At 35.4% G+C, this 12,932-nt stretch overlaps 1 long non-coding RNA gene across 1 annotated transcript; it reads left to right on the plus strand.

The window, feature by feature from the left end:
* The first annotated feature begins 472 nt into the window (after nt 1-472).
* On the plus strand, nt 473-5,874 carry LOC120612305 (uncharacterized). The gene is made up of 2 exons (XR_005655429.1): nt 473-1,009; nt 5,173-5,874. It is a non-coding gene; the product is annotated as an uncharacterized LOC120612305 (long non-coding RNA).
* The last annotated feature ends 7,058 nt before the right edge of the window (nt 5,875-12,932 follow it).

The raw sequence follows: 12,932 nt of genomic DNA on the forward strand, positions 1-12,932 counted from the left end.
CAAACTATATGTTGGTCTCCTCAGTAATTTACTCTGTACCAGCGACTGTGATATGTGTTCCAATGCAAAACTAAGGAGTGCACAGACCCATCCTTGAGGAACTCACAGTTTAGTAGAAGATATGATATAAACTACTAAATCCGACAGAGTGAGAACTGTTTTAACAGGAACGCAATTCAATGGGAGCACAAAGGAAGGAGTGATTAATTTGGGGAGAAAGGGTACAAAAGTCTTCAAGAAGAATTTATGTTTGAAAAAAAATTCTGGAAAAGATAAAAGTGAGGGAAGGGCATTCCAGATAGCAGGGGGACAGTAGGGGTACAGGAACAGAGAAAACATGAGAGTTAAATTCAAGGGGAAGATAATGAATAGTTGAGTGGGCTTAGAACAGCAGACTAAACTCTCCTGAACACATCTGAATATCAGAAGCAAGAAATAAAGTCCTTTAAATGGACAACATGTATATCATACACTTTACTAACAAGATCTTACCTCAGATTTCATTCAGAATCTGGCTTCAATTTCTCTCCTCTCTCTTCTCATTTCTCTTCTCTCTCTTCTTACATCTATCAGCTTTAATCATCTTCTCACTCTTTACAGAAACTTAAAGGAGAAAACCAGTTGGGAGAAACCTGTGCACACAACAACTGGTCATTGAGGGAGAAGTTCAATGTATTGAGAATAGATACGACTAAGAGTCCTGAGATAGGAAGACTATCTTGGATCATCCAGATGGGCCCAAACCTTATGAGGGAGACGAGAACATCCATTCGAGAAAGAGACGTGATGGAAATAGAGGTCAGAAGAGAGGGATATTTGAAGATACTACACTGTTGGATTTGAAGATGTATGAAGAAGAACATAAACCAAGGAGTGTGAGCAGCCTCTAGAAGCTGAAAAGGGCAAAGAACAGAATTTTCTCTGGGTCCTCCAAAAAGAAAATCCTGCCAACACCTTGATTTGCACCCAGTGAAACCTGTGTATGACTTCTGCCCTACAGAACTAGAAGGTAATAGATTTGTATTGGTTAAACCTCCAAGTTTGTGGTTATTTGTTACAAAAGCCATAGGAAACTAATGCAGGCAGTATTTGGTACCATTGATAATGACTCTTTAGATATCAGAAAAGTTTTAATTGTGTTAAGCATACTTTTCTTCCCCCAAGAAGGCAGGACTATTTAAGATATACCAGTTTAAATATAGGTTAAAATTAAGAAAAAAAATCTGAACTTTGCAAAATCTAAATAATAAGAAAATTTAACCTCTTATTTTCTGAGAGGGAAGGATACCTATTGGTATATAGATAGCACTGTGCATTAGAGAACTACTTCTGCCTTGCTTCTAACTTTTATATTCTCCTAAGAGGCAGGAAAAAAAATGTTTAAACAATCGATTGATACATTTTAGACTATGTAAACATCCTTCCATTGCACTATAACTGGCCTAGCAAAGTATTTTAATTTCCATAGTGCCAACTTCTTCCAGGCAGATGAAGTTATTGAGCATCGACTTTTGTAGCCAGGGTACCACGGCAGATAGTGCTCTGTGAGGTTCAGAATCCTCAACATAGAGTTTACAATAAATCTGGGGAGACGTCAGACTTTAAGGACTCTATGGGGGAACATGTCAACAAATTTGATTCAATATAAGGAAAAAAATTACATACCTTAGTGCTGAGTGGACACTCTAGTTAAACTTATATTCCTCTATAAAAAGCTTTTACATTATGTATTAAAGTATTTAGCTCACTAGCAATGCTGCCAGGGACCTTCATATCTGGTGACCTCTGAAAATAGCAACAGGAGTAAATGAATGTTGCATCCCAGCTTGTTAAAAATAATGTAGCAGTGTTGTTAATAAATACTGAACTTTATAATATCACCCCAAAGATTTTTATGTTAATGTACTGAAAGTTCATCTTTCTGTGACTGCTTCATTAGAAGTAAAAAATACTAAATGATTCTAAGCAAAAGCTCAGTTACAGTATTTTGTCTGGTTGCCTGGAAGCAGGATGTAATATTAAGTCCACATGGGAAATCGTCTGCAAAAATGCACACTAATGTTGTAGTAGAAAGTGTTGACTCCCTGAATTACATCGTTTTAGTGACTCCACGACCTTCAGCATACTGTTTAAATGTTTTAGCAGGACATACACAGTCCTCCTTGATCTATTTTTTGCATAGCTGTCAAGATTCAGAAGCACAATTGTGGATGGAAAAGTACAGCTCGATATAGGACCTCACTCCTGTCTTACCTCAGGAAAGGGCAGATCTATGCACCTTCTACCTAGTGTCTCTCTCAACCCAATCTCTCTCATATTTGTCTTTCTAGGCCCTATTCCTGAACCCTGCATCTTTAATTTTTAATGATTTCATTTCCCTTCATAGCTAGCTTATTTCAACAGAGCTTCAACCCTTCCATTCAACTTCTTTCTAGCCTTTTAGCTAGGGCTCTGAAGACCTCTGACTTGTCTCTTGGCTGAAACTTGATAAATAACATTTATAAAATTACATGATGGCATTAATGGATTGGAGTGAAGTAACCTAGGAATCCGAGTAATGTTTATAAGATGGCTTCTAGGGAAATAGTGCTTCTGTTTCCAGATAACCAATTATGTCCAGATAAATAGGGGTTTTTTGTTTGTTTGTTTCTCAAAAACCAGTTAAGACACAGTGAACTTTTAAATTAAAAAGTTTTTCATAAATTGGACAATGTTTGTGGTAAGATGAAAAAGATGATGATAGTAACTAAGCATTACTACGTGCTTGCCATATGCCAGGCACTGTGCTAAGTGTTCTATATGCATTATTACATTATTACATTTAATACTCACAACAACTGTATAAGATACATACTATTCTTATTTCCATTTTGAGATTGTGTGACTTTTGAAAAATCACACAAATGGGAAGTTTTAAGGCTACAATGGAAAATCTGATATATCTTGTTCCAATGCTATGCAACTATCAAAGCAAAGACTAGTCTGATTTCCAGATATTTATTGAATAAAGGAAGGAAGAAAGGAAGGAATGCATGGATGAATTGATGCAAAAAATAGATGACTAAAATAATCTGAGCGTGTATAACATCTTTCAAAATACAAAATGTTATTGCTTTCAGGAGATCTGGGTAACTCCCTTTCCTTTCCCAAGGTATATCCACTCCTACCTAAAATATATCAACCATTACAATAGAAATCACTAATCTTGTTAAACATATCGTTTCATCAACTAAAGTAACTGGTTGTCTGGTTACAATAGAGTTATTTTGTTCGCAGTGCAATGACTGCTTCTAAAATGCTTGAAGCAGTATGTTTTAAATAAAGCTTTATGATATGAAGCATACAATTTTGGAGTTGTTTGAGGAAAACTCCAAACTCCATTGCTTCCTGGATATAACCATGCGTATGCTACTTAGCTCTTCTATGATTCAGTTTTCTCATCTGTAAAATAGTACTTCATATTTTGGGGGGTTTTAAAAATGTCTTTAAATTTTTTTTTTAGTTAATATGTAAAAAAATTTGCCCAATGCCTGGTACATTGAAATTGTTAGCTATTTCTATTAATAGTGTTAACAGAAATAGCTTCTTTCATTTATCTCGGGACATAATTTTCAAAGTGTTTTCACTAAAATTATCTCAATTGGTCATCTAATAAGACTAGGCATAAGACTTAAAAATAGCAAATTTGATTCTCAGAACATTAATAATATGTTCCAGGCTCTGTATTGCTTCTTTTAATTCTTACCACAAACTCAACAGGTAGGTGCTAGTATACAGATGAGAAAATGAGCTTAACAAATATTAAGTGATTTGTTCTAAGGCATTCAGCTAGTTAGTAGTAAAACTCTGAATCAAATGCACTTTGAGTTGTCTCTGAATCTCAATTGCAATGCTTTTCCAAATTTGATCATGTGATAAATTTATTCTTGAAAAAGTGGTTGTGTATGGACTCCAAAGTCAGTGTGCATAGGTCAAAATTCTGGCATGATTACTTACCAGCTGTGTAAACATAAACCTCAGTCTCATCTTTAAAATAAAGTTTATAATGGTACTTACTTTATAGGGATGTGATAATGATTAAATGAGATAATATATACAAAGCCAGTAGAAGAGAACAGAGCACATATTAGGCACTCAAAAAATATTAGCAATTATTTTCTGATGCAGATAGGCATCTCCTATATAATTGTTCAACAATATTTTACTCTGTTCTGAGACTTAATAAAAGAAAATAATTTAAAAATCTAAATCCTATATTAAGAGGAGAAATCAGTACAGTCTCCCAGCACTACCATCACTTCCAAGTAACATTTTGATGAAAGGGTTAAGGTACCCACTTTCTACGTGGAGAGAATGAGATATCTACATGAGATCAAATGCCTTTCTAAAAACAGGTATTAGAAGATGCCTGTCAGTGGACCAGGCTTCAATCTCAGTATGGGAGCATTGTTACTTACTAGATAGATAATTTTGGAAACACATTGATCAATCTGTCCTCATTCCCCCCAACATAAATGTAGACCCTTTGTTGTAATAGAGCTTATATTCTTTATACAGAGATAATTGATTTCTATGAGGTGTTCTGAATATTGGTTAGCTTGAGAAATAATTACAATAATAATAGCTACCATTTAATAAGCATCTACAATGTTTCAATATGTGAACTGGACTTTCTATAAACATGAGATGTAAAGAAAATCTGCAAACCCAAGTGTAAAAGTAATAGACTTGATCTTATTTATTTTTGTGGCCCATAGCTCCCAGGGTGGAAGAAACGGACTCAATGTCATGGCAAAGTTTCTCCCTGGTCATTTCTCCAGCCTTGTGTCTGAGGTACTCAGGGCTTACAAAGTGCCAAAGAATTGTCTGAGAATGGGGCAGGTGAGTGAGTGCTGGTACATCTGTTTCCCAGTGCTATCAGTCTACTCAGGTGATCTGATACTTGCAGAAAACCCCTGGGACATCTCTCATGTCTTCTCATAGACCCTTCAAGTGACTCTTGCCACTACTGCACCATACTCAAAAATTTGAGAATACTTCTATTCTTTGACATTCCATGCTGGGGCTATATGATCACTAGTGGACTGTTTATGCTCTATCTATTGAGAAAAACAAAATAAAACAAAACAAAACAGAGAACCAGTACATCTTTGGGACCTTTCTGTCTTCTAGTGCCTCCCACCCAGTAATCGGAGTACGGATCCCCTTGATGTCTTTGCACCTCCTTTCTTCATTGAATCTCTAGATGAGACCATATGTGACATCTTGATTATACCCTCATGAGAAACCCTAAGCCAGAGGATCTAGCAGATTGCTGACTCACAGACACCGTGAGATAATAAATGTTTGTTGTTATAAGCTGCTAAGTTTTGGGGGTAACTTTTTATGTAGCCATAGAAGGGAAGAAGCATAGAAGCTTATAAATTAGGAGAGAAAAATGATTAGTATTCAAAAAATAAAATTCCATATTGTAATACTATTCTGGGATATAGTGATTATTATACGCATTTTGCAAGTGAGATAATTAAAGCTTCCGAGAAGTTAAATAATTTACCAAAGGTCACCCAATCGAGTATCAATATTCAACCTTCTTTTCTCTTCATTACATTTTGCTACCACCAGGAAAATGTCGAGTCAATATTAGAAAAGAAGAAAAATCAACTTGCCACTTAAATCTGGCATGCAAGCCTCTATATACTAAGAGTTGTAAATGAGAAAAGTTAAGTTAGTGCAACTTGGGGTAACAGTGTAACAAAGGTATTGGTTGACTTTGAACTTATTTGACTCTGCTTCCTTTTGAAGAGCTGAAACAGAGTGTAGTAATTTCTGCAAATTATGATAAAGTACATAATAAAAATTCAGATACTAGACCAACATTTTCACCTTCTTAAGTTGTCACACTTATTTAATTTCTATCTTACATATTCCTTTGGGAAGATATGATTTAATATTGCTTTCACCTATAAAACCATTCATAACATTTGGTTCTCATCACATTTTTCTTCTCATGTATAATGAGTATTCATGATGGCACCTCTCTTCATCAAGACTACAGAATTGAAATCAAAGCCAAGAAAATATATTCTTTCTTCACATTGATGTATTAAATCTATGACCATTTTGGCAATATAACAAAAATTATTGTGCTCTGTACATAAATATATATTTCTTCAAACAGTTATTCTGTATTAAACACAGTTAAATTGTTTGTTTTCCTTATCTATTCCATCACTGGAGAATTTATTCAGCTGTAACTTTCTTTACTATAGCCTGGAAAATCCAGACTATTTTAGGATATTTAACTAATGGAAACTCCTTATTTAAATACAGAGATAGGAAGGGAAGTGGGGCACATGTAAGATGCTTCTGAGTTTTCTATAAAAGGAGGCCCTCAAAGACTTTTCAAACATTTATTATATTCATTTAACAAATGCATATCATATTTACTTGTTACCTGACACTTCTAAGATTTTTGTAAATAATAACTCATTTAATTTCCCCGACAATACGATAAAGTGGGTATTCTATTTATATTAATTGTAAAGTTGAGGAAACCAAGTCACAGAGATATTAAATACATTGCCCGAGGCTGGACAGCCACTAAGCAGCAGAGCCAGGATTCAGAATTTGCCTTCTAGCTGAAAGGTCCATGCCCTCAACAACTACATAGTGCCATATAGAGAAAATGAATCATTTTAAAGACATTTGAGAAAACACGTGAATTCTTTTAATAGCATATCAACAAAACATATACATATTTGATATCCATATATATTATGCATATTTCATGTATATATCACTAATGTTACTGAACAGTCCCTATGATGACCTCTCTTTAGATAAGAAAGCATAGATGTATATTATATACATATGGATATAAGAAACAAAAGCATTGCCTTATCAGAAGACATTATCTTGAGTCTTGATTGTGAATCAATTATGACTTCATTAAAGTAGAGTAAACTATATCAGCCTTAGTTTATGTTTTGCTCATCATATTATCCTCAGCTCCTTGTACACTATGTTTGGCAGATAGTAAAGACTCAATAATGATTTTTGTTGAGCTGATAATGAGCACTGCTTGATTATTTATGGATTATCTGTTATGTCACCTGATGAGTTGTGTAATAGTAGATGCTCCTCCATATTCTTATCAATAAGGATATATTATGTAGATGAACCAGAAAGAAACAAGTTTTACATAAAAGTCAAATGCACATAAAGTCATAGATTAGATTCCAATGCCTTATTCTTGGGTTTTGGAATTTTATCAGACCACGCCATTCTTTGCTAGAGATAAGGTATTTTATAACTACTCAGAAAGTTGAAATGGAAAAAAATGAAACAACCAACTGGGTCAAATTATTACCTTGAAAAATTTGAAGATTCGGCTTACAGTTCCATAATACTATGTTCTGAAAGAATTCCAGTACTTCCTTCATGGAAGAATCAAAAAGAAGAAAAAAAAAAACTTCTATATCCCTTTTAAGATGCTTGAGTTTTTCTTCTGCTATCTGACCTTACCTCTATTTCCAGATGATTTTTAGTTACAACTATGGATATTTCAGTTGGCTTCAAACAGTGTTTTAAAAATATTTATACAGTCAGTAAATTTCCTTGCTCAAACACAAACTCAAGTTAACAATGGGATGCTATCATAGAGACAGAACTTCTTTCTTGTTGTTGTTCCCCCTCTTTTCCTCCTCTTCCTCCTCCTTTCCTCTTTTTCCTCCCCATTCTACTCCCCCTTTTCCTCCCCTTCTCTCCTCTTTCTTCTTCCTCCTTCTTCTTCTATGAACTGAATATGTACAAAGTTAAGAAAGCTATCCTAAGCTAAACTTGCAAATTTGATGCTGGGCCTCTTGAAATGTCTACAAAAATTAATGGAAATATTTAGAAAATAGTGCCACAAACAAAAAAACTGTGTTGTAGGCTTTAATATGAAAGAAGTTTCTTGATCTCATGTTCAGATAGACAGTAGAATCTACTTTAACTAGGGCTTAATTAATTAAGGAATGTTTAACAATTTGAACTCAAGCCCAGTTGAAGTTTATTTTACATTTCATACATTTGCCAATAAGAAAATTAATAGAACTAGCAATCACTTTCAAACATTTTAAAACCGCTCATTTTCATATGAATCATTGAGATGTGTATTGCCAGTCATTAAAGCTCTTTTTATCATTAGCTTCACTCTGTTAACCTAGGTTTTATTTGTTTGCAAAAAAAGAAAACAAAAGTACATTTCTTTCAAGTTCTTAAAAATTTGGAATCTTTATTCCAAATAGTTTCAATGTGGCTTAGAAAACTGGCCCTACTTACATTTTTTTGATCATTCATTGCAGTATTGGAAAAGATGCACTCAAACTTATTTTCTTCCTCTTCAATTTAGAATTTATTCAAAAACCCAAGCTTATTAAAACCTCTAAATACATGTTGTTGGAGACAGTAAAGTTCCCAAAGTTCTACGTTGTTTTTTTTTTCTAAATAAACATCTACACTATAATAAATACAGCTTATATAAGAAAATTAAAAAGAAAATCCTATGGAATTTTTCATATTTTCCAAAAGTTGTGTGACTTTTCATGTTCCCATTTGTTATTTGCATGAATAGTCCTACTATACAGGACAAATTCTCTTTAAAAGAAGAGAGAATTGGGAAGACATTCTAAAAATCACTTAGGTGCAGTTCTTATCACTGTTCACTCACGTATGGATTAAATGAGAAAATTAGAACAGAGATTGTCTCATTTTTCAAGGTCTTTTCTTACAGTAAATTTAAGCAAACATAGACTAAATTTCCCTGTGGTGACACTCTAAATAGAAACATGCTTTTCCTTGAGACTTATCCTTTTGTTCTTAAGTAATGTTCAAAATGTACCTGGATTTCTTTTCTGAACAATCTGAACAAATCTTCAGATTGTTCATAATGGCTGAATGGAAAGGTTAATGTGATTTATTTTCCCTTGTTTTATCATTGGTGTCAGTGCTACTGACAATGTGTCTAATGTTGGTATGCTACCAACATTCAACTGCAGACACAAATAACTGATGATATAAAACATTTGTCAATTTGGCAAGAGGATCTTTGTTTCTTAATGAAAAATGAGAAAATTGATTAAAATGTTCATTAACACTATTTTTTTTATATTTATTGACTAAGATCACTAAAAAATATGAATAATCCTATTTTGTTTCTTTCTGACCTATTTAGGGATCCAAAAATTTGAATCATTTTAACAATGGTAAAAGTGGCCTTTATATGAACCAGTAGAGTAGTATTACACTGTGACATCATTTTAAGTCATTACCTTTAAAATATCGAATGTTTATTGAAATGAGTTATATTTGAGGTCAGTCAAAGGAGTCACATATATTAGATGTATGGGATGGTAGATTAAACATTCGTATTTGAAGTCTGATAAGAACCAACACCTTTATCTGCTAAAAATAAACTATAAGATTTAATATTCATTAAAAAATAGGGAATTTTTTGACAAAAGAGCTAAGACCTTTCAAATGAGGAAAATACAGTCTTTTCAACAAATGATGCTGGGAAAACTAGATATCCATACGCAAAAGAATAAAGTTGGGCCTTTACTGTATACCATATACAAAGATTAACTCAAAATGGATCCATGACCTAAATTTGAGAGCTATCTTTTAGAAGATAACATAGAGGAAAACCTTCATGAATTTCGATTTGGCGATAATTTCTTGGTTGTAACACCAAAGCACAGGTAACAAAAGGAAAATCAGATAAATTGGACTACGTCAAAATAAAAAGTTTTGTGCATCAATGCATACTATCAACAGAGTGAAAAAGCAGCCCATAAAATAGAAGAAAATATGTGACAATCATATATTTGATAAGATTTTAATATCTAGAATAAAAAGAGAACACTAACAACTCAACAACAAAAAAAACCTGATTAAGAAATGTGCAAATGACTTGAAAGACAATTCTACAAAAAAGACATAGCAATGACCAATAGGCACAGGAAAAAGTACTCAACCTTACTAATTATCAGGGAAATGCAATCCAAAACCACAATGAGAGCAGTGACAACAGCAAGATGAAGGAATAGGAAGTCCCCAGCTCACATTGCCCAACAAAAACAACAATTTGACAGTTATCCATGGATGAAAGTGCCATTGAGGGAGATTTGAGATCTAGGTAGAAGGTTGGAAAACCCCAGTGAACCCTGAAACTGAAAAGAGCTGCTGTGAAAAGGCAGGCCCACTTCCCAGTGGCAGGCTCACCAAATATGGTCCAACTTACAAACCCAAAAGAGCCTCAACCCTGTATGGACTTGGATCCAGCCCCTCTTGGCTGCCATCCTGCAACCATCCCCATATTCCAAGAGACCCAGGAGAAGTTACATCCATCCATGCCCCTGGTTACAGTCCTACCAGCCATGGACCTGACTGCAAGTCCTGAAGCAGCCTTGTAACTTGGCTACAGCCCTGCTCTCCTGCCTGTCCAGAGATATTCTTGACCGCACAAGGAACCAGAAAGAGCCATGCCTGTCCAGGCCCCTGGTAACTGTCACTCAAACCACAAACTCAACTGCAGATCCTGAAATTGTCCCATGACTCAACTCCAGTCCTGTTGTCAATCTTGTCTGCCCAGAGACCCAGCAATACCATTCTGTGCCACTGGCAGCAGGCCTGCTAAACTCAGTCTCAGCTGTGCACCCTAAAGTTAGTTCTGGCTGTGGACCTTGAAGTGAACCTGAGAATTGCTATATAACTGCCTCGGTCTGGGGGCTGTTTTACTCATCCAGCAAAGTGGCAGGAGAAAAGCCTATCCAAGCTTCTGTTGGCTGGCCTGCTGACCTCATTCCTGAGTACAAACCCTGAGTAGCCCTGTGACCCAGCTCCAGCCCCACTTGGTCATGGTCCTAGAGGCAGTTTTGTCCACCCAGAATTCCACCAAGGGACCATGTAGGAACCCACTTAGAGAAATAGTGGGAGCCAAACCACTCTGTGTACCTGGTAACAGGCCCACTGGACTCAACTGCAGACCTGAAAATGGCCCCATAATCTGGCTCCAACTATGCTCAAGCATGGCCCCAGAGCAGTCCAGTCCATCTAAGGATCCAGCAGGAAGCACACACACTTGTGCCCCTGGTAACAGATCTGCCAACCTTGGACCCAACTGCAGACCTGACAACAGCTATGTAACTCTGCTGCATCCCCACTTGACTGAGATCCTGGAGGAAGACCCATCAGTTTGTAACCCCAGCACTGCTATAGGTAAATATATAGTCAAATTCAGAATATTCTTATTTATTTATTTATTTATTTGTTTGTTTATTATTTTTTATGCCTACAGCACCTGGTCTTCCTAGGTGGTCTCCCATCCAAGTACTAACCAGGCTCAACCCTGCTGAGCATCCGAGATTAGACATCGGACTTGTTCAGGGTGGCATGGCGGTAGACCATGGACTGTGGCTCCACTGGGGTTCAAACCCAGGACCTTCTGCATGCAAAGCAGACATGCTAACTGCTACACTATGGAACCACGTCCAAATTCAGAATATTCTAATACCGTGATGGTGGCATGTTAATCACTTTAACTTTAGTATAAAAGTTTAAAGACAAAGATATTAAAATAATTATAGCTATAATAATTTGTTAATGTATACACAATATAAAAATATGTAAATTGTGACATGAAATGTATGTGTTTAGAGAGAGAAAAGGTGTAGAACTTTTATATGCAATTGAAATTAAATTGTAGGATATTTCATGTAAGCCTTTAAGGCATATAGATGCTGCTAATAAAGAAATATACATAGGCAGAAATTTCTATATGTTTTCCTTTCCTTTTAATTCCAAAGTACCATTTGTTGTTAAAGAATTATTGAATCCTAAATAGCAAGTTTATATCTCGATGAGAATGCAGCTTTCCCATCTGAAACTCTGAAATCATTTAGTTAATATTGGTTTTGATCAAATCAGGAGACAGAAAAAGATGAGAAAATGATTTCAAACAATAATCCTACTTTATTCCTAAGATTGGGATATTTTATGGATGACAGCTAAATTAAATTGGAGTAAGAATTGCTCACAATGATGAATGCTGCTGTTCATTCACAGCAACTAGAAAAAAGAAAGAAAGTAATTTTTCTTTAAAGGGAAAATCAATAGGATGAAGGAATGATCAATTACTGAAGACAAAATTCTGAGAAAACTCATCAAGAGTTTCAGCTTCATTATTCTCTTTGAGCTCATAAGGACTTTGTCCAGAGTGTGGATAAATGATTCCTTAGAAACCTTGGTTCCACTCACTACTAAATTTGACCTGGAAGGCAGCTGGGAAAGCATGAGTGTGCCTGTCTATCACTGCAGGTGTGGCACTCTTTTTCATGGCCCACAACAGCTAATACCTGACAAGCCATTCATTCATTCATTCATTCATTCATTCATTCATTCATTTAAGAGATGCTTTTCGAGCATGTGCTTTCAGTTAATCGAAAGGGTGAGAGAATATAATCAGGAACAAAAGGATTTAAAGAACACCAAGGAAGACAACACCAATTCTAATTTAAGCCATGACCATGGTGTACTGGGGATCAGTGAATACCAAGGCCATAGGTTTTTGGCAGCCCTCCTACAACTGCGTATCACCCTATCACTGCTCGCCCAGAATCAGAGGGACTTCTGCCTTTGTGCAAGTCTTCTTCATTTGCCTGCTGGCTTGGCCCCATGCCATCATGCTGAAAGCAAAATCTATAAATATAAACTAGCTCTCACACAGCTGAGAAAATCTACAATGGAGATGATGCTACTAATAATGATGAATGTTCTTTTTCCCTCTGATTCATAAAATAATATTATTTTAAAGATGTTTTCTTTTTTTACAAAACACTGAACATGATGGTTCACAAACTCCAGCTATCCACACAAGGTATATGTCTTTCATT

This window comes from Pteropus medius, unplaced genomic scaffold (genome assembly GCF_902729225.1).
Source record: "Pteropus medius unplaced genomic scaffold, Ma_sr-lr_union100, whole genome shotgun sequence".
Taxonomy (NCBI): domain Eukaryota; kingdom Metazoa; phylum Chordata; class Mammalia; order Chiroptera; family Pteropodidae; genus Pteropus; species Pteropus medius.